This window comes from Chenopodium album, chromosome 16 (genome assembly GCF_948465745.1).
Source record: "Chenopodium album chromosome 16, dcCheAlbu1.1, whole genome shotgun sequence".
In the NCBI taxonomy this organism is placed as follows: domain Eukaryota; kingdom Viridiplantae; phylum Streptophyta; class Magnoliopsida; order Caryophyllales; family Amaranthaceae; genus Chenopodium; species Chenopodium album.
Window position 1 is genome coordinate 32,803,748 of NC_137849.1, and position 6,951 is coordinate 32,810,698.

Here is a 6,951-nt window from a genome sequence, read left to right on the forward strand (position 1 = left end):
TTGGCATGGTGTTTATACCTATATTGCCAACGTTAGTGTCGTATTGATTAAAATAGCGTTTCCCAGCAAAGCTGCGTAAGTGATAACGAACACTAACAGGCTCAACGTCAAGAATTTCGGTATCGGCAGGGATATCAGGGTTAGTAGGGTGAAAAGCACTTTCGCGGTGAGCAATAGTCCTATGTATCATAAAAGCGCGTTTTTCTTCTTCAAAAGATAACGTCTCAAATGGATAATCAATATTATCAGAAAGGAAAGATGAATTACCATGGTTACTACCAGTTTCTTTGCCTAGGGTTTGCCTAATTAAACGACGCCTAGCAGTACTGTAGACACCTAAAAATGTCTCCCCAAAACCAAACCCGATGATGAACAACTTTTCACCGCCATTATTGGTCGGGTTGAGTATTTAATCTTTGGAGTGCTTAAATCCATGTTCAATCTCAATACATTTCATAAACCAACCCAATTCCTAACCCATTTCACCAAACCATAACTTATGTTCCTCTTTTTCATGCTTTTAAACCCAAAATAATTCATTTCGTGTCCTTTAAAATCATTCATTTCGTGTTCTTTTTATAAAAACGTTTAATCCAGTTTACTTTGGTCCATAATCTGGGTCCAATTGTTAAATGGTTGGATGGGGCTTGAAAAGATCTTTCCAACGATGTATTATAAGCCCAAATCCGAGTTATAACGAATAAGTTATGGCCAAAATACTAAACTGGGTCTAAACCGAACATAAGCCCACCTTACCTACGACCCAATGATCATGTGGAGGGTCCAAAGGATTTAATCTCATTCCTAAATCAATTAGGATTAATTGGAAGCTTCTATAAGCTTCTAAAAGATCTAATAATCCTTTTTGAAAAGATAAGATTAAAGCATTTGAAATTGATTAAAACTTTTCTTTTTGAAAGTCCTAATTCTATTCGAATTGAAAGACGTTCAAAGATTGACAGATATTATTTTCGTACTTCATAGTTTTTATCTGATTCTTAAATGGTTAGATAGCTCTTGAAATTATCTTTCCAATGATATATTATAATATTAATTCCGAGCTATAACGAAAAAGATATAAAAGAAATACGAAACTCTATCCAAAACTGACACCGTCCCACTATTTTTGCCATATCTTTTATTCTAAAAAATATTTTAATCTTATTTTAATTGGGTTAGAAATTAGACTTCAAGAGCTTTCCAACGATATCTTATTCATCTTATTCCAATTTTTGGATCAAAAGATATGATAAAAACAAAAACCGTAAAAACTACTGTCTATCGCAAGAGTTTTATCCGATTCGAATTCTTATCTTTTCTTGATTCGACCCCCTCTTTTTTCCCTATAAATAGAGGTCATATCTCCCCTTTTTCAGTCATCAACAAGCTTGATCATCAAATCCTTCTTTCTTCCTCTCTTTTCCACCAAAAAATCATCCTCTCTTCTACACCAAAAATCATTCTCTCTCCCTACACCAAAAATCATTCTCTCTCTAGCCTAAATTCTAGCCACCCTATTCTCTCATTTTATATCCCTTAAGCACTCTAAGGAGTCCATACAATAACCGAACTTCTATACTTAAACCAAGGCGTGAAAGGTAGAATTAACTGAGGGTTTGGACCAAATCAACTCTACTTTTATTTAATTTAATTTCAATTTGATTTATTTTTATTGAAGTTACTAACAGTTTATTCATGATGTAGCAATTTCAAGAAATCGCGGAAAGTGAGTAATTAATCACTTAATTACTCTTATTATTATTTCTTATTGCTAATATCATGATGAGGATTATTATTTGATTTGACTAACGCTATTATTGTTAGATTGCTTCCAATATTAATGTTTATTCTATATTTATTGATCACCATATTGCTTGTTAAAGGGAATATGTAATTGAAAATCACGCCTAATAAGATAATTTGGACAACCGGTTTAGGTTCCTTTTTAATCTTGTTGTTTAATTAAGTGGTCACGATATTATAGAATTATATGTTGCATTAATATTCAACCAATTTAGCTTAATAATAGTTTGGAGCAAATTGAATTTTGTTTGTATGCCTTTGAGATCACAGGAATACTTTTCATAATAAGAATCGAGTAGAGGCCAATACGGGCGAATGTGACTCCATGACTCACTTCGTACCATCATCCCCGATCCTCCTTTCGTGGTTCCGAACCATATGGAGTTAGTAATCTCATGGATTATGAATGGGGTGTAACCTTCACGGGTCAATCGTTGTTGCCTATCGTTGTCCTTTTTCGTGATTGCCTTTTATGATCCGTGAACGGTTTACAAGTTCCTTAAAAACTTGTTGGCGGCTCCCTACTTTCCTTGTCCCTAATCGTATATGTCGATTCCCACTTCCTATGAGTTCCAAGCATATTCACCACATGCTTTTACGTAGGCGCGCTTCGAACGACGCCTACAATTTGGCGACTTCACTGGGGAGGATTCTTGGTTATTTATCGATTTGAGTGATCGGCATTTAATTGAGATGAGTGGATGAGACTTGAAAGATTCTTGAATTGTATTCCTGCGATTTAATTGGCATTGTCACATATGCATATGCATATTAGGTTACCTATTTTTCCACAATAGTACGTGTTCTACGTACGTGGCTAGCCCGGGGGATTTAAGCTCTATCAACCCAAAAACGTTCATGACAATAAGGGTTCATTCGAGTTTTTAAATCCACCCAAACCATGGAGTCGAGTTCGATTTCATCACGAACTCGCGGAGCCGCCCGTTGGCATACACCCTCAAGGGAGACTGCCTTGCTAACGCGTCCAAACTCTTAACCGTTTAGAGTCTTTTTGGAAACGTGTGGGGAAGTGATGATGATGTGTTGAGAGAGACTTATTTGCTAGAGGTAGTGATGATGATGTATTGATAAGCTTCCAAAGTATAAAAACTCGAAGAATGCTTTTGTAGGTTTTTTTTAATTAATTTTTTTTACAATTTTTCTAAGTGTAATCCATTTGTAATCCAAAATTTGAACTAATGTATTGGATATTTAATTAATGTATTCGCGTTCCTTTTTTTTTCGAATCCGAACCCATTGTTCGGAAATCCTGGATACACCACTGTCCTGGATAGTAGAAAATTATATAATTCAAGTTGTGTATGTTTTGAGAAAACATATTACATAAGGAATGCATATATTTGCAGAATTATATTCAAAACAGAAATTATTATTTCTCTTATTTAATTATAGTTTTGAAAATTAATTAAATAAAATGTCCAAAATAATTATGAATTGATGGGCTCATCAGGTTGATGACCTAGGGAATGAAACCCCACCGGTGACAAAATTCATATATTATTTAAGTTCCTAGTTCGAAATCATTAAAGTGGACATAACTGATTTCAATAAATGGACCAGCATGTAAGATTGATTGGATAATGCAGTTTCATGGGCTATAGGGGCATAGTGATGCTCTATCAATCACTTGGATATGCATGAATGATGCATGATCGAACAATTGACCTACTTTGAAGTTCAAGTATAGAGCTTCCGGATATATTAGTGGATTCCTTTGACATGAGTGGAACATTATTGATTCTATTCAATGATTGATTTAACTATGGTACATTCAAATGTCTACCCGTAACTGGAGATTATAAGGGATGTTTCCTGCTGGTTACTTCAAAAGTTGAGTGGGAGCTTTGTTGCTACAAGATTGGATCGAGTTTACCTATTAAATTAGGGAATGTATCATGGCCGCTTGAAGAAGGAGAATTCAGAAAATATGTGGCCACGTTCAAATGCATTACTCTGTAATCATTTGGTTTTGTAATTCGAACTCAGATTTCAAGAAACGATATGTAGAATAATATGATCTTGACATGTGATGCAATCATATTATCAAATCGACACACATTGACATAAGGAATTTGAATATTGCAAACTTATCTCAGACAAGTGGGAGATTGAAGGATTTATGTCTTCGTCATATGCAATTACTAGATATATAAATGGATCAAATTATGGAGATAATTAAGTTCGTACATTTGGGTGGTCGTTATATCATAGCTAGAGGTACTAACGATCTTTGGGCTAGTAAAATAGGCCAAAGCCCAATTGGACGGATCCTATAAGGTCACATAAAGGGCCTAGATCGAGCACGAGAGGACGAGGCCCATGATGGGCCTCATCCCCTAGCATGGCCGGCCATATGGAGGAAAAAGGAGGGTTCTTTTGGGCTTCGTGACTTAGTCTAATTATAATAGGATTATAAATAGACTAAGTGCCTAGGGTTTTCAAGAGAGCAATTCAGTGATCAGTTTGATCAAACCCTAATTAGCAAACACGAGCCCAACCTTCTCGAACTCTCTCTATCTCACGGGTCTCTCTCCTCCTCGACGCCAGTGTTGGTGGTTCGTGGTGGTCGGTTCAGTCCATTAAAAGTGGTGATCGCGGTTTTCCTCTCATTCAACCAATCTAGTATTGGTGGACGACCCGTTCGAATTCCGTGGACTAAGTAGAGGAGCAATGCTTGGGGCTCTATTTTCTCCCTGATTTGCCTGTCGAATTGCTACGTGGAATTCACGCTTCAAAGGTATGATATATTGTGTGTCTTGTGTGTTATGCATGCGATCTTGGGATTAAGTGGTTTATGAATATGATTCATGTTTTTCCGCATTATAGTACCTATAAACTCTTACACACATATCACATTCTGCTGTCGTTTTTTCCCTCCAAAAACCATTTTTCAAAAATAAATATATTCTAACTTTATTTTTCTTTTTATATCTTATTGATTGGCAACTTATTTAAGTCAATAAAATTATACTCTGTATATATTTCATTTATATATATTATAATCAAAATTAAATATTCTAATTACTAACATTAATATTATATGCATTTTGTTTATTCTTATATATTACAATCATATGGATTTGATGCAATATAGAATATTTATGATCAAATTGACTTATGGATTATGATCAACTTGTGCAAGTCAACTTCCATAGATTATGATCAATCACATCCTATAAAGTTGACTTATGGATTATGATCACATTGACTTTAATTTAGCACATAACATCCTTAACATCACAGGTTCCTTTTTTTATATTGCATCAAATTGACTTTAGCACATAATTATATAACTATAACTATATATTATAATAAAGGTCAAATCAGGATTGACATGTGTCATCTCTTTTATAAATAATTTTACGCCTTTTTTTTTTTTTTGCCAAAGCTTCTTAGAGAATATTTTATACTATGCATGCAATAATATCCTTACTATTTGGTAATTATATTCCATTTATAACAACAAAATATTATTTGTTTATTTATCAATATGGAGTAATATTTTCTTACATATAACTTTGTGACGTAATCCATAATTATTTTATTAGTCGTGCATGTAATACTCCAACTATTTTCGGTAGTATGATATAATTTATTTTTTATTTTTATTAAGAATTTTTATCTTATTTTGCAATTTGATAATTATTATAAATAAATATAGTATTAAACTAATTAAATAGTGAAAATTATCGTGCATAGCACGGGACCTAATCTAGTGTTATACATAAATGACACTGATTAAACTGATGTGATAAGGAAAATATGATAATTGATAACTAAGTGTATTATATGATAAAGTTTTTTTGCATTAGTTAGGTTGTTATTAGTTAAGATAAATACGGTATAGTTGTTGCAGTAAGATATTAGAGTTTATAAATTAAATTGATTTAGTTTGAAAATAAAGACGTGGTAACTCAAAGCTACAAATATGTAGCTATCCATTGTGCATCTATAACTAATCTATTAACTATTACTAAAACAAAATATGTTGACGTCATCACTGCCCACGTGTCGCTCTCTTAATTAAAAATTTCCCGCCTAAATGCAATGATGATGTCATCTTTTTTTTTTTTTAAGAGCTATCATATTTAAACATTTTTAAAATTTAAATATTGAGAGCTTCTACATTACAACTAAAACCTATCAATTTATCATAAGAAATTGAAATAATTATAAATGGCATACTTAAAATGACCTCCTACATTAATCTATGAATTAGACGATGTTTAACAGATACTATATCATAATTTTGATGAAAATAAAAAATTGTAAAATTACAAAATGTACGTAATTCTTATTTATATTCATGTATAATAGCCATTTATTTTTAAAATGTACAATTAAAATAGGTTTAATATAAACCGTGCCTCGCACGGGTTCTAACCTAGTTTATAAATATAACTTAAGAAATAACCGTTGACATCATCATTTACAAGAGTCAACTTTTCATTCAAAATTTTGTCCAATTTTGGTAACATTATTTTTTTTTTCCAAGATAAAAAAAATGTTTGGAATTAGTAAATTAATTGCACGCTTCCTAAAACATTTTATGCTAAACTTGACTAAAGGCCTGTTCATATTTACTGAACTGAGCTGAACTGAACTGAACTGAACTGATTGGAGCTGAACTGAACTGAACTGAACTGATTGGAACTGAACTGAACTGAACTGAACTGATTGGAACTGAACTGAACTGAACTGAACTGAATTAAGCTGAAATGAATATTTTATGTGAGAGGGAAATTAAGAGCTGAACTGAACTGAACTGATTGGAACTGAACTGAACTGAACTGAACTGATTGGAACTGAACTGAACTGAACTGAACTGATTGGAAGTGAACTGAACTGAACTGAACTGATTGGAGCTGAACTGAACTGAACTGAACTGAAATTAAGTAAATATGAACAGGCCCTAACTACACAATTTTTTCATGGATTAAAATAAAAAAGTTAGTGGCTGGACTACTTCATTTTTCTAGAAACATTTTATCTCCTCCTACTTTATACATTTATAGTGTTGTTTTTGGTGTTTCCATTCCTTATTAGTTCTTACAAAAATAAAATTAATGAAAGATAAACCAGTGAATTAATGCTAACATCTTATAAATAAGTTTAAAATTTTATTTA